The 21,637-nt window shown below is 55.8% G+C and overlaps 1 protein-coding gene across 5 annotated transcripts in view; it reads right to left on the reverse strand.

The window, feature by feature from the left end:
* Positions 1 to 21,370, reverse strand: part of NAV1 (neuron navigator 1) — a 316,431-nt gene extending 295,061 nt beyond the window's left edge. For 2 of the 5 annotated variants that reach the window (XM_045012503.1, XM_045012500.1), the window contains exon 1: positions 20,981 to 21,370. The gene's annotated coding sequence lies outside the window, so the exon portion shown is untranslated. The remainder of the gene's footprint in view (positions 1 to 20,980) is intronic. The other 3 variants (XM_045012504.1, XM_045012502.1, XM_045012505.1) reach the window with 2 other exon arrangements.
* Positions 21,371 to 21,637: the final 267 nt, after the last annotated feature.

A 21,637-nucleotide genomic window follows, 5' to 3' on the forward strand; every position in this document is an offset into this window, starting at 1 on the left:
AGACTACCTTGGCATCCATTCCCAATTTAGTTTGCTTGTGAGACTGTTGAATGTAGGTCTCTAAGAATAGCGCTGTGATGTCTGAACACATGTTTAATAATTAAAGGAGCGGTGGGGAAAGCACAGTGAGCGTTTTTGTGTTTGTTTGGTAGAACTTACATCTTTTGTTATTATTACATGGATTTGGTCACCATGGGTCATTCTCTTTTACCTTAAACATTCCCTGTTAAACACGTGCCAAAGAGCAACCCAAAGAAACTACTTTGTGCAAAACTCATCTACTCCAGAGCAATTTCACCTGCGCCGACCAGTGAGGGCACTGCAGGAGATCATGATCGTCAATTGCAAATACTTTGCACAATGTTTAGATGCACAATTAGGCACCGAAGGATGATGAAAATGTCATTGTACGCCAAAGTGCTGCTGGCCTTAGGACCTGAGGTTCATAAGGGTTTTCTTGTGTGATAATCCTGATGACTCAAGGGGGGTGGGGGATTAAACCCCTGGCCCTTCAGCACTAAGGATAGAATCATAGAAAATTAGGGTTGGAAGAGACCTCAGGAGGTCATCTAGTCCAACCCCCTGCTCAAAGCAGGACCAACCCCCAACTAAATCATCCCAGCCAGGGCTTTGTCAAGCCTGACCTTAAAAACCTCTAAGGAAGGAGATTCCACCACCTCCCTAGGTAACCCATTCCAGTGCTTCACCACCCTCCTAGTGAAATAGTGTTTCCTAATATCCAACCTAGACCTCCCCCACTGCAACTTGAGACCATTGCTTCTTGTTCTGTCATCTGCCACCACTGAGAACAGCTGAGCTCCATCCTCTTTGGAATCCCCCTTCAGGTAGTTGTAGGCTGCTATCAAATCCCCCCTCACTCCCCTCTTCTGCAGGCTAAATAACCCCAGTTCCCTCAGCCTCTCCTCATAAGTCATGTGCTCCAGCCCCCCAATCATTTTTATTGCCCTCTGCTGGACTCTCTCCCGTTTGTCCACATCTCTTCTGTAGTGTGGGGCTCCAAACGGCACACAGTACTCCAAATGTGGTCTCACCAGTGCCGAATAGAGGGGAATAATCACTTCCCTCAATCTGCTGGCAATGATCCTACTAATGCAGCCCAATATGCCGTTAGCCTTCTTGGCAACAATGGCACACTGCTGACTCATATCCAGCTTCTTGTCCACTGTAACCCCTAGGTCCTTTTCTGCAGAACTGCTGCCTAGCCACTCAGTCCCTAGTCTGTAGCGGTGCATGGGATTCTTCACTTGTCCTTGTGCAGATTCTGTGCTTGTCCTTGATGACCCTCATCAGATTTCTTTTGGCCCAATCCTCCAATATGTCTAGGTCACTCTGGACCCTATCCCCCAGCATATCTACCTCTTCCCCCCAGCTTAGTGGCATCCGCGAACTTGCTGAGGGTGCAATTCATCCCATCATGAACCTCTGCCTCTTCAGAAAAGGGTGTACCTCCATCAGCTGTCAGGTACAGTAGCCTGTTATCCTCTTCCGTGTTACATTGTTTCCTTACTCTAAGAGCTGCTGCCACCTGCGAGGATGTGGTGGCGCATAGAAGAACAACTCTGTGTTCAGTAAGGGGTGAAACTACAGGCATCTCTCCACGCCTGTCTGTGCCAAATGAGCCAGCATCGAGGCCGGCTTGGTCCATAGCTTGCCCGATTGCAAAGCCTGGAATCTCTGCCTGTAAGTTGTTGATAGAACAGCCAGTTTCCCTCTGTATGCTACCAATGCCTGGGTTTGCTGCGGCGAGATGAGCCCGTTCACTGTGTTTCCAGCTCTGGCATATTGGTGGCAGACAAACAAAGCTGTATGTCTCCCTCCTGCAGTGCCAAATTCCTGCTTGTCAATCTGCCCCTGCCCCACTGGCTTTGTTGTGGCATTTTCCAATAAAGCACTTTCTACATCTGGCTCTCGCTATAGGCTCTCGCTATAGACCCAGCTGAATTCGCTCCTGGCACAGAAGGACGGATGAAATCATTCCTCCTCATGCACCGTTAATGATGACAGCCCCTCCACCTGGGCACTTCAAAGAGTGGCCATTCCCCTTCCTGCCAGCATGTGCCATCCCACATGAAAGACCAGGACCACACTCAATATAAGCAGTTAACAAAGGGCCCCATTACCAGGTAGTGCATCCAACTGCCTGCAATGCAATCTGAGCAATTTCCTTGACAAGTCAGCTTTTTAAATGGGGGGTGGGGGAGAAAGAGGCCTTTCCCCAAAGCCTTTAAACAAGCCATAAAATAGATTGAGCATTAAACCCAGCCATCCTGCCAGGAGTCAGGGCAAAGAAGCAGGGACAGCACGTTGCAATGAAGCCATACTAGCAGAAGCCTTGGGATAGCTGCATGCATTGAATCAGTGAACGTTTTCTCGGGAGATTGGGGGCAGATGAGGACTGGCCCAACAGAGAGCAAGGGTGGGTGGAGAATGGCCCCAGCCTCATACATTGACCATCTGGCACTTCCCCCTCCCTAGAAAGATAGTCACCCCCTGAGATGGCACCTCCCTTCTCCCACATTGACATCCCCTCCTCTTCCACTCCCACATCCCCAGAGGAGGAACACTCACTCTTCCCCATCTCTGAAAGCTGCCGGCCCCGGCAGAGCCCATCCTGACAGAAGACAGCTCGGGGCTGAGAGGAAACAGGCTGCAGTAGAAATAGCCAACCTATTTCAGGTTACACTGACATGGGGGAGCAAAGGCTGGGCTGGAAAAGCTGGGCCTGCTGTCAGGCAGGAAATGAGGAGCCCGCATGCAAAACAGCGAGGAGGCTGCAGATTGGGTTTGAAGGGGAAGTGAGCCCAGGACATGGGGGGGGGGGGGGAGGGAAGTCTAGGGCATAGGCAGAGCTAGGAGTGTGGTCGGGGAGTCCCAAACTGGAGTAGCAGGGGGTGCACAGTGATGCCAATTGGCAGAGCCCCCTGCAGAGGAAGCCCCTCCAGACACCGCCCTGGTCAGCCCCAGATACAAAACCCACACAAAGAAATAGCTGTTTTAAAGCGAGTTATCCCCTGCAGACTCCAGCTGCAGCCCCACCTCCCCTCATAGTCCAGACACCCTAGAGCTGCCCTGAGCTCCCACCTGCTGCATGACTCCACTGAGGGCAGCAGGATGACTCTGACTTTCCCCAGTGTAAGAGAGAGCAGGCTCCAGCCCAGTCCCCCCCGGGCCGGAGTTCCCACTGGGGTGCGATATTACCCCTGTCTATTGCACCAGGGCCTTACACAGACACTGCTCTTCCCACTCAGGTGCTTAGCACAGTCATGGTGCTTGTGTTTGCTCCTGTGACTGATGCCCAGGCTTAGGGCATGGAAAACTGGCACCGCGCTGTGCTCAGCAGGGGAGAGAAGCTGCCGCTGACCCTGGGATCCTTCTGCCAATGCCTGCTGGGTTGTACCCTGCTGGCCAGGGGCCTAGCTCCGTTAACGTCCTTACCATAAACACCGAGGGGAGGCACCTTAATGAAGCTGAGCTGCTGCTAAAGCTTTGCCAGGGGTGGGAGCTTGCTGCAGTGGCTCAGAGACGGCCCCTCAGTTGGTACGATGGGTTTGCACAGAGCTACTGCCTCCTATTCACTGAAAGGAGTGCAAGGCCAGTACAAGAATGTTTCGCGCCCTAGGCAAAACTTCCATCTTGCGCCCCCACCCTGAGCCCCCCCGTGGCAGCTCCTCCCTTCTGCCCTGAGGCTCCCCACTTGTGGCTGCTCTCCACCCCCCACCCTCCACCTGAGGCACTCCCCCCGCCCCAGCTCACCCTCCTCCCTGAGCACCCGTGGCTGCTTCACTTCTCCCGCCTACCAGGCTTGCAACACCTAAGCTGATTGGTGCCGCAAGCCTGGGAGGCGGGAGAAGTGAAGCGGCCACGGCGTGCTCGGGGAGGAGGTGGGGCAGGGGTGAGCTGGGGCAGGGAGTTCCCCTGCATGCTCCCCACCCCCCTTACTTGCTGCAGGCGGCCCTCCCCGCGCTCCCCTGCCCCAGCTCCCTCCGCCTAAATGCTGGCGACGACTGGGGTGGCTGAAGATCCGGCCGCCGCAGTCGCTGCCGAAGAAAATGGCGCCCCCGAAATCCTAGCACCCTAGGCAACCACCTAGGTCACCTAAATGGTTGCACCGGCCCTGAAGGAGTGCCCCAGACGTGGGGTGTGGGCATCTCCCCTACAAAGGGTTAGTTAACACCACCTCACCCTCAGGGCAGGATCAACCAATTGGAGTTGGTTCTCATGAGGTCATGCTTCTATCCTTCCTTCCATTGGGGCAGGGCGTTGTCACTCACGCTCCTGGCCAGGTGAGCTCTTACAGAAAGCCCACTGGTTATTTTCTCTGCCCCGCTGCAGCCTCTCTACTGCTACAGACATGCTGCTCTGAGGCTAGCCCCGACCCTGCTATTCCTATGCCTCTCACAGGGCCTCCTGTGAGGGCTCCTAGGGCAGGGCAGGGCAGGGCACAAGGAGAGCATGCCTGCAGCCTCACTCCTTAGCAGCAAGCGCTGGCCAGCCGGGCGGGGGAAAATCCACTGCCCCGTCTCCTCCCCACTTGACCCCCAGTGCTGCTAACAAGGAACAGTTCACTCAGTCCGGGGGTCCTCCTCCCACCTCTGTCGTGCCTGGCCTCTTTCCCTAGACCCCTGTGTGAAGCCAGGTGCCACCCGAGTGGCAAGCGCTTCCCTGTTTGGGAAAAGCCTCCTGCAGCCAAGGCCGGGTGGGTACAATGAAGGGACCCCTGGGGGCGGTGAGCAGAGCACAGAGCCGCCTTTCCCAGACCTTGGCTCCGTTTGGGTGAAGAGTCGGGTTGCTCCTGATTCGATCCCAAGCCATTGGCTCACCCATGGGTGGAGAGGAACCAACCTCACTAGTGCTCTGTGCCCCCCCTGGAATGAATCGGGGAGGAAATTAAAACACCCCCCCAGCAGGATTTTGGTGCCATCCCAGCACAGCCTCTGCTGCCTGTGTATCAGGGACAGCACCCAGAAAAGGAACCATGGGCAGCATTAGCAGTCAGTGCCCAAACCCTGCCTCAATGTGGCAGCGCCTTGATAAGCTGTCAAGGCCTATTTCTGAGCAGTAAAGCCCCCTCCATCACCCACACAAAGTTGCACCCTGGCTGGATTCATCACAGCACATGTCAGCAAAAAGGATGAAATTGGGCTCACCCACATGTATCTCCCCTCCCTGCTCTCAATGCATGAGCCTCTTTGGGTCTCCTAGCACTGAGCCAGGGTCACATTCACCTCCCCTGCTTGTTAGGCTGAGCCCAGGCTGTCATGGGAGGCTGAGGTTTATTTCCTGGGGCTGGTAAGAAAGATCAGGCCCAGAACCACATACAGGGCATGTCTCCACTATTCCAGCTGGTCCCTGATTTCTAGCAACCGTTCATATTTGCTAGCCACTACAAACAGGCCTCAGGAGTCGAACTAACCTGCTTGGGTCCTGGGCATCCTTTGCCCATCTGGCAGGAGAACTAGACTGTCTGGATGTGCCAAAATGCTACTGATTGTTTCCAAGTTGCCTGAAATTAGCAGCTGAGCTTCCCGGGGGTGGAGGAGATGAGAGAGAGAGAGAGAGAGATTCTCTTTGAAGCTGATTTTGATGCCTCCTTCACTGACAAATGTAACATATCAACACAGAACCACCGCTTTCCAGAGATGCTCCCTGTGTTCAGCAGCCAAGCAGGGATATTGCAACATGCAGTACGCGCACGCGGAAGTGAGGTTCTCCTCTAGCCCAGCCACAGGGAAGGATACAGGCTCTGCCACTAGCAGCTAGATGAACCGGTAGAGACCTTCCCCGGTAGAGGGCTGAGGTTTTCAGAGCGGAAGGAACAGGACTCCATTCCCAGTCCCCCGAGCAGGCGTGTGTTCTAGACCATGACAGTCACTGAGCCCTGCAGCACCCAGCTCTGTTACAATGTTCTTGCACTTACATCCTTCTTCCTGCAATTTGAGTTCGGGTGGGCCCGGGAGCTGCAGGAGTCCTGTCCCACTGTGGCAAGGGGCTGGGATCATGAGTCACAGACTGGGAGCAATCCACCTAACATGGAATGGGTAGGTGTTAATAGACGGGCTTACCTTTCTCTAGCCCCTTCCATCCTCCCAATGCATGCTGGGAACTGTCCTCAGAGTATGGCATGGCGCCACCCAGCACTCAAATGCAGCCATCTCTGGGGTGAAGCAACACCAGCGCACTAATGCACAGCAATGCTACACACGTCAGGACAGAAAAGGAAGAATAATTGCTACCCTGTCCAGTTCTAACTGCAGAGGGGATTTGGGCAGGCACAGAGAATCATCTGGCATTTCTAACATACCTTCAGTCCCTTGAGAAGTGCGCTAACTACAGGCACTGTGTGTCCAGGCCTCTGAATTTAATACTTTCCCAAGAATCAGTGTGCCATCCAGAACCCGCTAATGGTCACAAGTGTTTGTGGGAACTCCCACAAAGCACAGCACCTCCCACTCAGGGAGGCCAGGGCAGTGGGGGATAGGAGGGGTGTGCGCAATTGTACCAGGGCGCTCCCCTGCTGGCTGCATCCAGCATCACAAAGAAGGGCACCACAGCTTGGGAGGTGCTGCCAAGACTGGCGAGACAGACTCTGAATACAGCATCCAGTTCTGGAGCCCACATATCAGAGCAGGAGCAGAAAAGAACCACACAAAGTGATTTAAGGCCTGGGGGGAAAAAATGGCCTGACTGTGAGAGACTGAAGGAGCTTCATCTGCTTAGCTTATCAAGACGTGACTTGATCACAGTGTGCAAGTACCTGCATGGGGAGAAAACACCAGGTACTAAAGGACTTTCTGATTTGAGAGAGACAGAACAAGAATCATGGTTAAAAGCTGAAGCCAGATAAATTCTGCTGAGAAACAAGGGAAGCGGTGGATTCTCCGTCGCTTGGAGTCTTCAGATTCGGGCTGGAACCTTTCTGGCAGAGATGCTTTAGCCAAATGCAGGTCACCAGGCTCAGTACAGGGGGAACTGGCTGAAGTTCTCTGGCCTGTGCTATGCAGGAGGTCATGTCAGATGGTCTAATGGTGCCTTCTGGCCTTAAGAAATTGCTGAAAGTGCCTCCTACCCAGTCATTGACCCAGCCTGATCCTGCTTAGCATGGGAGAGCTAATGGATTCTAACCAACAGGCTGCCAACCTCCCCCTCAGTAAAACAGCCTGAGAAACCCCATTTCCTCCCCTCTCCCACAGCAGGGCCAGTGCCCTCCACTCACGTGCGATGGCCACAGGAGTGAGGTTGCATCCGTAGCCCAGGATTAGAGAACGCAAGCCAGGCCTAGGGCGCTGGAGCTGACCAAAGCCTTATCCATGCCAGGCAGGGAGCTCAGCCTGCATCACTACTCTCGGCCACAGGCAAAATGCATCATGAGCAACACTCCTGCAGAAGGTGCTGGTGGAACATACAGCACCAGATGACGCAGCCTGGGCCACTGGAGGCCTGGGGCAGGGTCTCAGCGGCTCACCCCGAATGGGCAGCGTAAGTAGTGACATTATTTCTGACAGAGACCCTCCCTGCACAGGGACCGAGGGGGACCCCACTGCACCGGGCTATCTACGATTGACCATCATGTGCAGTCCCTCTCTAATCCAGAGTCACAATGGTTTACGGCGATAATGAATCTACAGCGACATATTTAGAATGCATTCATATGAATGCACCTTGGACTGCAGAGGATTGATGAAGCAGCATGTGGGTCATCAGTAGGTGGACTAACTCCTGGCTTCCTCATGCCGCTCGGACTCATGCAAAAAGCTCCCCCTGAAGTCAACAGGAATTTTGCAAGAGTAAAACCTGACTAAGAACTTCAGGCATTAGCCCAATAATAAAGTCTATTTTGCTAAGCATCTCTCATTCGAAGGCATTAATGGCACATGCTGCTCAGCCCAGCGTGATGGGCAAGGATTGTTTTCCCCTTGTCCAGAGGAGGAAACTGAGGCACAGACGTGCCATTACTTACCTCAGGTCCCTTGACTTAATGTGCAAGCTGGGAAGAGAACCCATATAGCTCTAGGAAGCACCATTAGCTGAAGAGTGCTGGGTCCCCAGGGAAGGATTCCAGGGGAGGGGGTGGAGGAGGATTTGCTGATGCAGAGGTTTTATCTTGCTCATTAACTAAATGGCCAGTGTGTGTGTTTATTCTGATAGATAAATGGACCTGTCCACAGCTCTAGGCACCGACCAATACTGACAGGGACAGATAATAAACCCAATGGTCCAAAACAAACAAGACTCCCAAACCCTCCAAACTGTGTTTCTCCCTTCCTCGCCGCACTGCCTTCTTCAACCCCCACAGAGAAACCTTAGGAGGAGACAGGCCTTGAAACAGATCCTGAACATCCCTAGACCCCAACTCCGCAAACCCAGGGGCTGAGCTGGGCACTTCCTTGCAGCCTGCCACCAAAACCTGCCCTTTTAACCCGTTTGGGTACAAGGGCCTTGGCTCCCAGCCGAGGTCCCAGGATCACCTGCAGAGTGAGGTGGGCCAGCTAGGACAGGGTTGGGGTGGAGCCCTGCAGGGTATGAATTCCTCCAGCCTGCACCCACCCAATATGCTCCAGGCCATGCCAATGATGGAATGAGCCACTCGTAGGCAGCTCTCTCTCCAGGGACCAGCTCCACAGCTGCTGCGAGGTAGCAGGGCTCCATCGAAGCCAATGATGCTGTGCTGATTTATGCCAGCTGAGGCCCCTAATGTGGTAGGGCTCCAGCGGACAATTCTGCTGCCATCCCAAACACAGCTCTGGAGAGTGCAGGGGGCGTTTGAAGGGCCCTGAGTTTGAGTGTGGCTTGGAAAGGCTTAATCAAAGCTTCCCCCAACCTCTTGAGCCTTCCACCTGGCTGGAAACACCCTAAGAACAGCCCTTCCTGGGGCACCTCAGTGTTCTGGGTCAGGGCAAGCAAGCAGCTCAACCCAGCACCAGCATTACAGACTGCTCAGCTCAGCCTTAGAAATGGGCACCCCCTTAGGGGCAGGGCACATGCATGGGCCAGCTCTCCCCCACCACTGGACTCTGCCTCCATCCCTAAAGAGTAGCACATGACAGGGTGCATGCAGCAGACGTGTTCAATGACATGCATGTTGCTCTACTGCCACCTAGGGACATGTAGAGTAATGCTCAGTTGAAGCATGGTCTAGTCATGGTCCAAAGATCTGAGATCAGGATTGGGTCCTATTCCCAGCCCTTTCAGTGACGCTGCACTGTGCCTCAGTTTCCCTGTTTAAGGGGGATCAGGGCACTGATCCACCTCATGAGGCATGTGAGGTTTCATTCATTAACATGTGCAATGGGCTTCAAGAGCCTTGGCTAGAAGGTGACACTGCTGGGCCATGAGCCACAGACAGGAATTCCAGCTGTCATAAGTAGTGCATAGGAAACCAACCGTGGGTCTTGGACTTTAAGCTACTGCCCTCCCTGTGCCCTAGGCCTGGGCTGGAGCAGTCACCCCTAGGCAGGCAACAGGGGAAACTCAGTCTCCATGAGGCACCTCGGCTGAGCTGCCAGCAACAGGATCATTCACCCCACTTAGTCTTGGTCTGAGACCCACCAACTCATCTCACACAGTCCCTGACCAGCCATCAGCTGGTCACAGCATCCAGTCACTAGCCCCAGGGGCTGCATTTCAGCTGAACTGCCTGTTCCCACTTTCTTTACTAGGTCCTAAGGGCACTCACCTGGGCTACATCTAGCCTACTATGCCACCAACTCTCACTGTACTAGTGCAAGTCTCAGGATAGCAGGTGCTTTTCTTAAAGTCCCAGCTCCTGGAGTCAGGTGATTCCAGGAAAATCTCTGCTTTATTTTTATTAAAAGGTTTCCACCCCTCCTGGCTGCAGAAGCAGCTTATAAATGTGATTCCTAGTGGCTTAAAAAGCAAAATAAACAGCACTCAACATTTCCTGTGTGTAAAATCCCTTGAGTTTTAAGCCTCTCTCATGATTTTCAGGGCCCAACTCATGATTTTTGAGGGCCTGCAGTGGGCACCAATATACTACAGGCTTTGCTCCATGGCCAAGGGTAGAGTTCCCAGGGCACCCCACAAAGGGCACAACCAAGCTCTGAACTCACCCCGACTTTGGTCTTCCATCTCCTGGCAGGTGACAGCACAGGTTTGACTGGGGGAGACGCCCCTCCAGGTGAGCTGAAGATCAAAGGGGAAACTGGACCCAAGTGAAAATAAGACTATGGCAGAGCCTCTGGTAGGGCATAGCCCAGTCCAGCACCTAAAGGCCATCCTCAGCTAACAGCCCCAAAGTAACAATTCAGTATCAGAATCTCCTTTTTCCCCCAACACAGGGCCACCACCCCAGCAGCTCTGCTGTCAGCCAGTGACTGAGATCTGCTCTCCCCAAAGCACAGCCAGCTGAGCTGAGCTGAGCTGTTCTGTGAGTAGGACACAACAGGGCTGCTCTAACCCTGAGCAGTTCTTAATCCCCACCTGCCCAGCAAAGGGTTTATATGGCCCCTTCCCCATCACACTCCTGTTTTCACTTGAATTTACTGATTGCCAATTAACTCAGGTTGGCCAACAACTTTGCAAATGCTAATTGGATGCTCCAGAGAGGTTTGGTCCAGGACAGGGTCTGCAGGTGACCCTGTGCTCTCTCCTAGGCTTGCCTGGGCTGGTGGTTAGACCCATGTTAGCTAACCCTGTTCAAAACTCCAGTGTAGACAGGGATGTGTAGACAGTAGCATGTCCTCACTGGTGGAGATAAGCCTGGGGCCCAGCTGTTCCCTAGGAAGCCTCTAGAACAGGGCTGGGCCATTTGTGAATTTCACCCTGGGGTTTCTCATTGCACTGAAAATAAGCTGTTCTCTTAATTAGCTGATCCGGCCCGAGAATTAAGGGACCCTGAACACTCCCGCCCTCCCAGGAGGGTGCTTTCCACTCCTGATTGCTTTTCCACCTGCCCAGGGCAGGAAGGGGAAGAGCTGCTGGAAGGGTAGGACAGGCAGCACTTTCCCAGCTGCCACCTGATAACAGATCCTAATCAGGCTTCTCCTGGACTCCCCCGTGGAGGGGTGTTATCTCGCACAGCACAAAGTGCCGGATGTTGTCGCTGGGCCTCATGGTCTCTCATGTCAGCCAGTGTCAGGCAGTGAGAGTGGGTCTAAGGCCCAGATCCTCAAAGGTATTTAGGTGCCTAACTCTCAGTGGGCCCGCCTAAGTGTCCACGTAGGCGGGCCCAATGGGTTAGCGTCACCCCAGGTAGATGCTGGTTCCTGCTGGACAGTGTATTGCAGGGAGTAGGGACCCCGCTGGCAGGAAGCCCTGCTGTGATGCAAAGCTAGGAGCACTTCCCCTCTGCCAGGGAGCTATGGAGGCCAGCAAGCCTGAGAGCCATTCCCGGCAGCAGCCTGATTCCTCAGGGGCGGGCGAAGAGCAGGGTTTCAGTAAAAGCACCGCCTCATCCGAGAGAACTGCTCTTGCTCAATCCAACAGCCACCCAAGCGCTGAGCAAGGGATGAGTCGCAGTAGCAGCGATCATGACAGTTATTCACCCATCTCCACCCGACAGCACTTCCCCACGCCAGCCAGCATCTGCTTAGAGCATCTATTCCCCCCTAATCAACCACAGGCAGAGTCCATCTTCAAACAGAACTGAATAAAACATGAACCGACACAGGCCCGAGTCACAAACTCAGCCCCGGCCCCTCCTAGCCCCCTTCACTGTCTTATTGTATTCTAAATACTTACTGGCTCCTCACTCCCCGCTTTGGGGCCCAATCTTGTCCCTTTAAAATCACTGGCACAATGCACGTTGGCTCCAGGGGAAGCGACATCAGACCTTTGTCCACAATCAGAGGAGTCCAATATCCTCCGGTACAGAGCCTCTGCCTGTGGGGTTTTCAGCCTACCAAAGCACGAAGTGCTGGAAATCTTGCCGGAATGCCTAATCACCATGGGAAATTTCCAGCAGAATCTTTGGGACCTAAAATTTTAGATCAGTATCCTGACTTCTGGACATGTAACTGTTACATGGGTGGGAGTCCCCAAGGGGTGCCATTACGGATGGTCTCGCACCATCTGTTTTTCTAAATGTAAGTTAGATCTTGGAGAAATGCTTACTCCTAGATGCGGTGCAATTCTTTTTAGAAGAGGCCGAGCAGATCCCAGGGCTGTGCACAGATCCCCAGTCAAGTCTGTTCTGCCTCATCACTGACCGAGAATCATCCTTAGCCACAGCTGCTGCTCACAGGTTATCCCCACGCAAACCAGGCAATGCTGCCGGGTGCCAAAACTTTACATGGTGCCACAGCATGATTGTCACCTGCAAGAGTATAAACCTCTCTGCTCCTTGTTCCATTAGGCTGGGTCCACTAAATGCTCCCTTGGGTCACCCAGACTTGCTCTCAACTGGTCTCTGCAAGCCCCTGGCTCTTTTGACAGTTTTCTAGTATTGATCAGAGTAAAATCATTTGGCTCCGAATGCACGTACCAGGGAAATCAAATTCAAATAGTCCCCTGGAATGGCCCATCAAACCCGTACGGGATCCCATCACAGCCACTGGTGCTCCGGGGAAGTCAAGGACCAGTCTATAAAGCACCCAGCCAATTCCAAAGTGGTGTTTGATGGGCGGGGAGGGGAATGCTCATTAACAGGCCACAGGTGGGAGGACAGTGGCCAGGAAGGGGATGTCGAGGCACTTGGCCCTTTCATCCCAGCTGCCAGATGGCCTCTGGTGCCAGAGAGAGGAGTTCTGGGGCCAGCTGCAGGGGCAGTGGCTGCACCAGTGTCCAGCTGGCAGTGTGCCCTGTGCGGTCACCATCCCTGTGTTTGTTCCATGGGACAGCGAGCCACATGGTGACACTGAGTCCTCACAGAGACGGCCATCTGGACCATGCACGCTGCATCCTCAGGTGCTGCCACACCACGTCGTCCCAGCCCGGACAGGACACAGGGCAGACCATGGAGTTTGGGGGTGAGTGGCAACCACAGGCCACTATTCCTCACTCACACATCTGCTCTATGTCCTAGGGAACTGTGAGGAACACGTCATCCCAGCACCTCAGAGAGCTGGGATCAGCTCCCAGCCAGGCCACAATCTCCTGGGCTCCAATTCAGGAGCCTGGCTGGATAGACACAGGTTGGGAAAGTGGGCTCCAGGTTAAATTACTTAGCTACTCAGCTGCTGCTGCTTCCCCTTCTGGTTGGGCTGACCCAGGATAGCTACCCAGCATTTCTGAGCAAATCAATAAACACCCTGCGCTGCCTCTGCTCTCGGGACCAAGTCACAGCCCAGCAGGAGGAGCTGGCAGCAGGGTGCCTGGCTTCCAAACCCTTCTTTGCATGGTTTAATTCCTCCAAGGCAGAGGAAATTGACCTGCAGCTGGCTCCATTGCTCCCCAGCCCAAGCTTTGCTGACACACTGGGCTCTGTGGGTGTGGGGCTGTAACCGAAGGGGAAGGGCCAGCCTGGAGTTTCAGTGAGATACCAGCTCCTTCTACCAAGCGAGCCCGAAACTGCACCAAAAATACAAACAAAGGCCTGGCTGGTTCTGATTCCCTCCTTAATATCCCTACCTAATGAATGCAAATAAACAGCAGGAGTGGCCATTTCACAGGCCACTCTGCTGGCACCATTCCAGCTTGCTGCCCCCTGGCACTGATTCCCCACCTGTGTCCCTGCTGCTCCTGTGGGAGATGCGTGGCTGGATAGACACAATACACTGAGCAGCACACACCGCTGTGGGAGATGGAGTCTAGTGCCTGATCAGTGCCTGGCTGGACTTCCCAGCAGCTTGGGCCTGGGTGTGGGAACTCCAGGGCCTGCTCCTAATTTTTTATACCAGTTTATACCTCGACTCCTGGGTCCATGCACCATAAATCCCACACTTTGCATCTCCTCGAAACAGAGCTCAGAGGTTGTGGCTCCAACACACTCCAGCCAAGCCCCCGAGACAATGAGATCCATGTGGTCTCTGAACGGCCTTCCCCAGGGAAGGGGTGGGAGCCCATAACTGGGGCTATGTTAAACCAGACACCACCAAGCACTAGGAAACTCCCCTGCCCTGGGGAGTGGCCAGGCTGGGAACTTGCAGGCACTTTCCACCACTAACCCCTCTGGAAAATACCAGAGCATTGACCAGTCCTGGTTCAGAGCACAGAGCCATTGGCACTCTTACTGTGCAACACTCTAGGATTTTTAATCAAGTCAATTCCTGTTGCAGTCCCCTGGAAGGGGATTCCCTTCGGGTGCACTGAGACCCCTCTCCTGCCCACGGCATTCTGGGATACCAGCTGGCTTTTATGTTATGTTCTTATGTTACAGTGAGCAAATCAGCAGGGAGGTTGCGTTTCCTTCTGCTAATGCAGGACCCATTAGCTATTTATGTGCCGGCTGCAGTGCTCTCTGGGAAATCTCCCACTGCTACCAGCACTGGTTTGACCCTACCGATGGTCTCAGCAGTAGTAGACAGGGCTCGGGAGGTGGTTGGATTTGTTACTGGACCACCCTCCACGCCTGCTGTGAAACTGAAGCCTTTTGGTCCCGGGGCTGTTAGCATGGCAAACCACCTCCCATCCTCGAGGGGTGCTCCCTGGGCGCTGCAGAGGCAGGGGGCTTAGCCCCTGGTAGGGAAGGAGCAGGCCTATGGCTGTAACGTCCATCTCTGCAGCTCCCATGTCCCTGTCTGGGTCTCCTGTAGTGTAACCAGTGCTTAATTTGTAATGAGAGGTGCTGGGGCTCAAGTCATTTTTTTACATTCATAACTGATGCAGCAATCCTAGAGATGCCAGGGCTCTGACCTGCCAAGCTCAGAGGTGCCGGGGCTCTGACCTGCCAGGCCCAGAGGTGGCGGGGCTCTGACCTGCCAAGCCTAGAGGTGCCGGGGCTATGAACTGCCAAGCTCAGAGGTGCCAGGGCTCTGACTTGCCAGGCCCAGAGGTGCCAGGGCTCTGACCTGCCAGGCCCAGAAGTGCCGGGGCTCGGCCCTGGCACAAAGCAAGCACTGCCTGTACCACAAAGATCCCATGAAGCAGCTCAAGTTTAGGACAGCGTGCATCCAGCTGCAGAGAAAGTGGGGAGTCGGCACCCCCCAGTGGCCATAGCGCTGTGGCGGTGGGGAGTGCATGCAGCCCCGTGACAGGCTGGCGGGAGCTGCAGCGAAACCACACAGCTCCTTTGATCTGTGAACCAAAGCGCTGGCAACTCCCGTCCCATCCCAAGGCCAGTGACACAGCACCTGCAGAGAGAGGTTCCGTGTGACTGACACGCAGCTCGGGAACAAATCTCAGCGCAGACCCAGCACCCCCTGTCCTGAGGCCCTGGGGTGGGACTGGGAGAAGGGTCCAGGCTGAGCAAGGGGCTGGGCAAGATCTGTCTGGTTCCAGCCCTTCACGACCCCACCTTCCCTGGGGGATGGTCCAACAAGCTGTTACTCCTGCTTTTAAAGAGCCCTCCCCAGAGCAGGTGAGGATCGTATGTCACCCACTCCCCACTTTCTCTCTCCATGGTGCCATCTGGTCTGGCGCTCGCAGCCTCAAACTGTGGCCGGAAACACCTTTTTCCTGTCCGCTGGGCTGTGGCGCAGGGCTGGAGCAGGAAAGACTTTGCATCTCAGCAGGTTATTTATAATCCATCTCCCAGAGATCGGGGCCTGCTCCTCTGACCCTGCCAGGCCAGAATTAGACAGACTGACCCAGCTAAACGCTGCTTTTGTCCCAGGCCAGGCCCCGTTAGCCAGGTGCAGCCACTCCCTGACACAGAGCACTAAGACTGCGGGGGCCAGGAATCACCTGCTTGTGCAGCATCAGGGTAACAGAAGCCGTCTAACGCGCAGTCATATACCCGTGGGCCCCATTCACCCCAGGAACGCTGGAGATTTCAGCAGGGTCACACCAGGGACACATCAACCGCTGTGCTTGGACTATTCCTCCTCTTCTATTTCCAGGTATTCCTTCTGCTCTGGTCCCCCTGCGCGCCCTCTGCCCCCGTCTTTGATTTCCCCACCCCTTCTCTGCTCCAATCCCCTGGCCCCTCTCTGCTCTGATCCCCAGTGCCCCTGCATCCTGATCCCCTTCCACCCTGTCCCGATCCTGCCTCCCCTCCTGCTCTGGTGCCCTCTGCCCTGGCCTGGCCAGTGCAGCCAGCAGCAGTACCTTACGGGCTAGGCCCACACAGAGATGCTGTTTGCCCCACAGGGGCCTGCCTGGCTCATGGGAACCCTGATTCCCCTCCAGGACAGGCTCAATGCCACGTCCCCCTTCCTGTTCCCAGACCAGTGGAACTGTCACTAACACTGCTGCTCCCACGCCCCAGCTTTGGCTGGACTGTGTCTTCTGAGGCTGCTGCTGAGCCCCTGGGCCTATCTCTAGGCTCAAGCTCTCAAGGCTCATGCTTTGAGCTCCAATGGTCCCAGGTTCAATCCCTGAGGTGATTCAGCCAGGCACCCTCATAGCTTTGCTACAGCCCTGGGATGGGCCTGGCCTGGCAGCCACCACAACAGAGCAGATCCTGCACCACCTGCAGCCTTGAATCCCAAAGGCAGATCTCCTCCAGCATCCCTCCCCTCACACCCATACAGTCCCCACCTTTGCAAGCTCCTGCATTGCCAGACCAACCCCCAGCAGTCCATGCAAGATCCCACCATATCCTGCTTTTTGTTTTTGCCCATGTTGCCTCCGGCTCATCCTTTCCCAATCCCCCTCTGCACCCCCATCCCTACCCGATACCCTCCCCCACCTTCACCCACTGTCTTCCAGGTGCTGAGCAATTATGTCCATTTCTACACAGCACTGAACACCTGGGGCTGTTCAGGAACAGAGCCGGCTCCCAAAGGACCACGTGATCAGTGTGCCTCTGTCCTTGTCCTGCCCCATCACCTCCCCCACCTCCTGTCGTTATCGTGGCCTGTCAGCTCTCTGGGGCAGGGACTCCATGGGGCTATGCACCTCTGCAGCACTACGTAGGGAGCAATAGCAGTGCTGTCTCCTATGGGGGTATCTGCTGCCCAATTTATGCAAGGTAATATTTATTTTACATGGTGCATAACTGGCCTGAGGAACTCACTGCCACTGGATACCACTGAGGCCAAGAGCCCTGGAGGAGTCAAAGAGGGATTGATAATGAGAACAGACCCAGCTACATTATGGGTTAAAAAATAGGGCTATAACCCTCCTGCTTCAGGGCCTGAGCCACCCTCTAACTGATGGGGTCAGGAAGAAACTCCTCTCTGAGCAGGTTGTTCCATAATTATCCATGGCGGGGTGAGTCCTTCCACCTTCCTCTGAAGCAGCTGGTGCCGGGCACTCTCAGAGCCAGGATACTGGCTAGATGGTCTCTGGTCTGATCTGGGCTGGCCAGACCTGTGTTCTGGGTCCGGTCTGCTCTGCTAGTAAAGTTTGCAGAGAACCAGGCCTGAAAATAAAGGCCTAGACGAACCAAGGAAAGTCTCCAGCTCAGACAGGACGTGTGGCACCAGAACATGGCCCACTGCATTCCAGGCCACCAGCCAGGAACAGAACCCACCCTTGCCCTGCCGCCAGGCCGGGCATTAGCCACACGCCCAGCCTTCCCACCCCCTAACACACTGTTCTAGTCCCACTCATGGGTAGTCCTGCTGTGGTGAGACACTGCTGGAATGCACCGCAGGCCCCAGCCAGACAGGGCGGGAGGAGCCGAGCAGCTGGCTCAGCCCAGAGCTCTTCTGTCCGAGTCCTGAGTGGACTGGAGGCCTCCGAGGGCTCTGCAGGAAGCTCAGACCCTCACCCTCCGGGCACCTTGGCACCTGCGTGGCAGTGCCGATCCCAGCAGCTGAGAGGCCTGCTTCTTTACCCAGCAATCAGGGTAAGGGTCTGTCCCCCTGGCCCTGCTCAGCTGGGCCTCTGGGGATAGGGGGGAATTGAGGCACCTTGTAGCTTGGGTGTTCCCTTCCTTTGTCGTGACTTGGTGCCTGGCCTCCTGCCCCTGCGCCCTGTCCACTCTGCTCCTGCTGCCCAGTGTGTCTGCTGGGTGGGCAGCCAACACATCAGCAGTACAGCTGGAAGGGGAGCCCCTGGCTTAAGCCACTGGCCTGGGGCACTGCACAGGTGGAAGCTGATCTCTGCAGATCTTGCAAAACTCACAACCACCCCATGGTGCTGCTGCGGATCCAGGGCTTGGGCCTGACTCCGGGGGGCTGGGGGATGTCAGTGCAGGAGGAGGGGGCCAACAAGCTCTCCTCTCCTTGAGAGGCTCTGTGGTCGGCTGGCTCTGGTGTCATCCCCTATAGTGTATCCAGTTACTCAGCATTCTGGTAAGTGACTCAGCCCAGCAGAGCGCTGAAACCTGAGAGAGCCATTCCCAGCGTCTCCCCGAAACAGCAGCTCCCCGCCAGTCAGCGTCCCTGAGATCACCCAGAGTGACACACCGAGAGCAGCCGGGCTTCCATGGTGTGGGGGGAGAATGATTTCTGGCCTCAGTTTCCCCAGATGTAAGACATGGTGATAATTTGGGCCGCACCCCAGCACGGGGGGAGGGGGGTGTATGGGCGAACGTGGGTGGCAGTGAGGTGGCATAAAGAGTGCCCTTCTGGCATGGAGGGTGTCCTGTTAACCTAGGCATCAGCCAGCAGCAGGAGGGAGGATGGGCTTGTGGGTGAGGCACTAGGCAGGTCTGGCTGAGCCCATGTTATGGGGATGGAGCCGTGCAAGGACCTGGGTGGACAGTATCAGTGCAGAGGCGTTACAGGGCAGGAAATGACATTCCTGGGGTTGGATGGGTGATGTGGTTCGGGCGTTTGCAGGGGGGTGGTCTCCGGGTATTGTCTAGCTCTGTCTCAGACAGTGCAGTTCCCACTGACATCCTTGCCCCGACTCGTCTGGGGTCTGTGGCATGCCGGGAGCTCCCTTGGTTTAACACCAGATGGCATTAAAGGAAGCTAAAGTCCACGTGCCCCTTTCCTGCTTAGCCACATGCAATCGCCGTGGCTGCCCGGGGGTGAATGGAAGGGGGAAGGCATCCAGCATCCTGGCAATCTCTATATTCAAACGAGGGCCGCACTATGAGAGGGTGTGAGCACCCCGGCGCCCCATGTCTCTCCCGTCAGGCATGCCAGGGCGTTAATAATCCCACATCTGGAATTTACAGGGCATTTGGCCCGCAGGCCCTGCCTGGAGTCTCAGGGGTGGCACACGGTGCGGACTAGACCTCCAGATCCAAATGCCCCAGGGGTACCGGAAATATGTCTTCAGAGCAAACATCCGAACGAAGCGCCTCGCCTTGGTAAGCATGGGGTGAGGAGGGGGGAACAAACGGTATCAAGCCGATGGGAATGTCCCCCAATGTTTACATCTGCAGACACGTGATGAGCAAACCACAGCAGCAGCAATACGGATCACATGCCGGATGGGCAGCAAAGGGAGCTCCCAGCAGGCCAAGCAGAGCGGGTGCCCACCCACGGGCTGGCGCTCAGTGAGCAGGAACAGCTTGTGCCCTGGCAGTGCTTTTCACCCGAGACCTCCACGCACTTTGCAAACACACAGGCGCTGAAACCCCTCGACCCCTTCTGGCAGGAGGGCACGCCCCATAGCAGTGCCTGCATTTTACAGATGGGGGAACTGGGCACGGAAAGGCTTGGGCCAACATTTTCAGAAGTGACCAGTGATTTTGGGTGCCTCTATTTCTGCATAGCCAACCTGCAACACTTTCGGCATGGCTAGGGTACTGGACTGGGATTTGGAAGAGCTGGGATCTTTACTGCTGTGGCCGTGAGTCACTGCCTTCTCTGTGCCTCAGTTTCCCCTGGCCTGTCTTATTTATTTGTATTGTGAGCTCACTGGGGCAGGGACCGTCTCTCGCTCAGGGCAGTGCCCAGCATGATGAGCCCCTGATACCTGCCTTAGGGTGCGAGTCTAAAGACAAATAATTAATAATTGAAAATTTTTGCCTAAAAGACTTGACCAAGGTCATAGAGCAGGTGAGTGGCAGAATCCAGGAGTCCTGCCTCTCCCCAGTCTCCTGCTGAAGCACGCTGCCTCTCCAGTGAGCACAACTAGCCCTGCTCTCCAATCTGCCTCAGCTTCCTCGGGACTAAGAAAGCCACTTAGTGAGTCCAGTTCTCACTTCCTCCAGTGAAAATCCCCTTCCCTGCCTGCCTGCCAGGCTTACTCCCCAGCACATCACTGCCCGTAGCGAGTGATCGCCCGTGGCGTACTACCAGGGGCACGGCTGGCCCAGTCGGGAACACACACTGCAGAGTCCCATAGTGACACCGGGAACCTCCACAGTGAGCCAGGCTGTGGGGCTGCCTCCCCATGCCACACCCTGCTGGCCAGAGCCAGGGAAACGCCCTGCCTGGGAGCTGCAGGGCTTGGGAAGTTTCTCACTGCTCACATCCTGTCGCACGTTCACCCTGGGGATCCCCACGTCCCAGACACAGCATGTGCCTTGGGCAAGGTCGCCCGCAGGTCCTGCCGGGAAGGCAGACGGGAAGGGCCAGGTCGAAGTGGGGAGAGGAGATCTGGGTGGGCACAAGGCCTGCTCCGCCCTGGGGCAGGGGGCTTCCCACCTGGTGACAGAACCACGCGGCTGGCTCTGCATCAGGGCACAGGGGGCTCTTGGTAGGGCTGGGACTCTACCCCCACTGACATCTGGGCACACCCGAGTGACTCCAATGGAGCTCTGCTGGATTCACACTGCAGCCCCTGTGAGCAGGCTGGCCCCTGGCCTTTCGCCACCGCGGTCCTGTGCTCCCCTCTGGGCCACCCCGCCTGCCAGAGGGGCAAGGTGTGGGCAGGGGGTGGCCCAGAGGGCAGTGCCAGCAGGAACGCGTCGTACAGCACAGAGCTCCTCCCCTGTCACCTCTGGGCAGATGTAAACCCAGGCTGCAGGGGCTTCCCCCGACCCTCCCGACATCCCATTGGGACCTCCCTGCCCCCGCTTACCCCCCTAGGTGCCAGTGCCGCCAGACCAATGGCGGAAAAATCAAACCCAGGCAACCTCCTGGCTTCGAAGGGCAGCGAGTGCCACAGCACTCACCGTGCGATGCCCCAGTCACTGCCGCATCCTCACGCCGACCGGAGACGGACGTTCGTCGTTGGTTCCCCCTGAAAGGGCCTCCTGGGGCTCCCTGTCTCGCTGCCAGACCCGCGGCATGGAGGCCGTGGGGAGGGAGCCCCACGCGCCGCTCACAGCCTCTCAGCTCCAGCTGGTGACTAAAGAAACTGCCGGGTTTGGCTTTCACTTCACAATGGGAACAACAGCAGCATCCTGAACAAAGTGTCTGTCCCCCCGGGACCGTCGGCAGGGAGGGGGAGTCACGTGGGCCCGTGCCCCTCAGGCACACGCCAGCTCTTTATGCTGCTGGCTGAGGGGAGGGTGCCAGGTGGCTGTTGTGACGCCACACACACATGCACTGTCTATACACACACACACACACACACACACAGAGTCTATACATACACACGCGCACTCAGGATTTCTGATGCTGCTTGCTCAGTGCCAGCTTACCCCACACGTGGGTGTGGGCGGACGCGTCCGGTTCATTGCAGAGGTCTCCGCCAGCGCTCGCTAACCCTTTCCTTCCCAGGCCTGCCTCTGGAGAGAGCCGTCGCAGACGTTGACCCTGCCAAGCCTTGCTCCCAGCTCTGTCCAGAGCAGGCAGGAAACCTCTCCAGTTGTTCGCTTCCTTCAGTT

This window comes from Mauremys mutica, chromosome 4 (genome assembly GCF_020497125.1).
Source record: "Mauremys mutica isolate MM-2020 ecotype Southern chromosome 4, ASM2049712v1, whole genome shotgun sequence".
Lineage (NCBI taxonomy): Eukaryota > Metazoa > Chordata > Testudines > Geoemydidae > Mauremys > Mauremys mutica.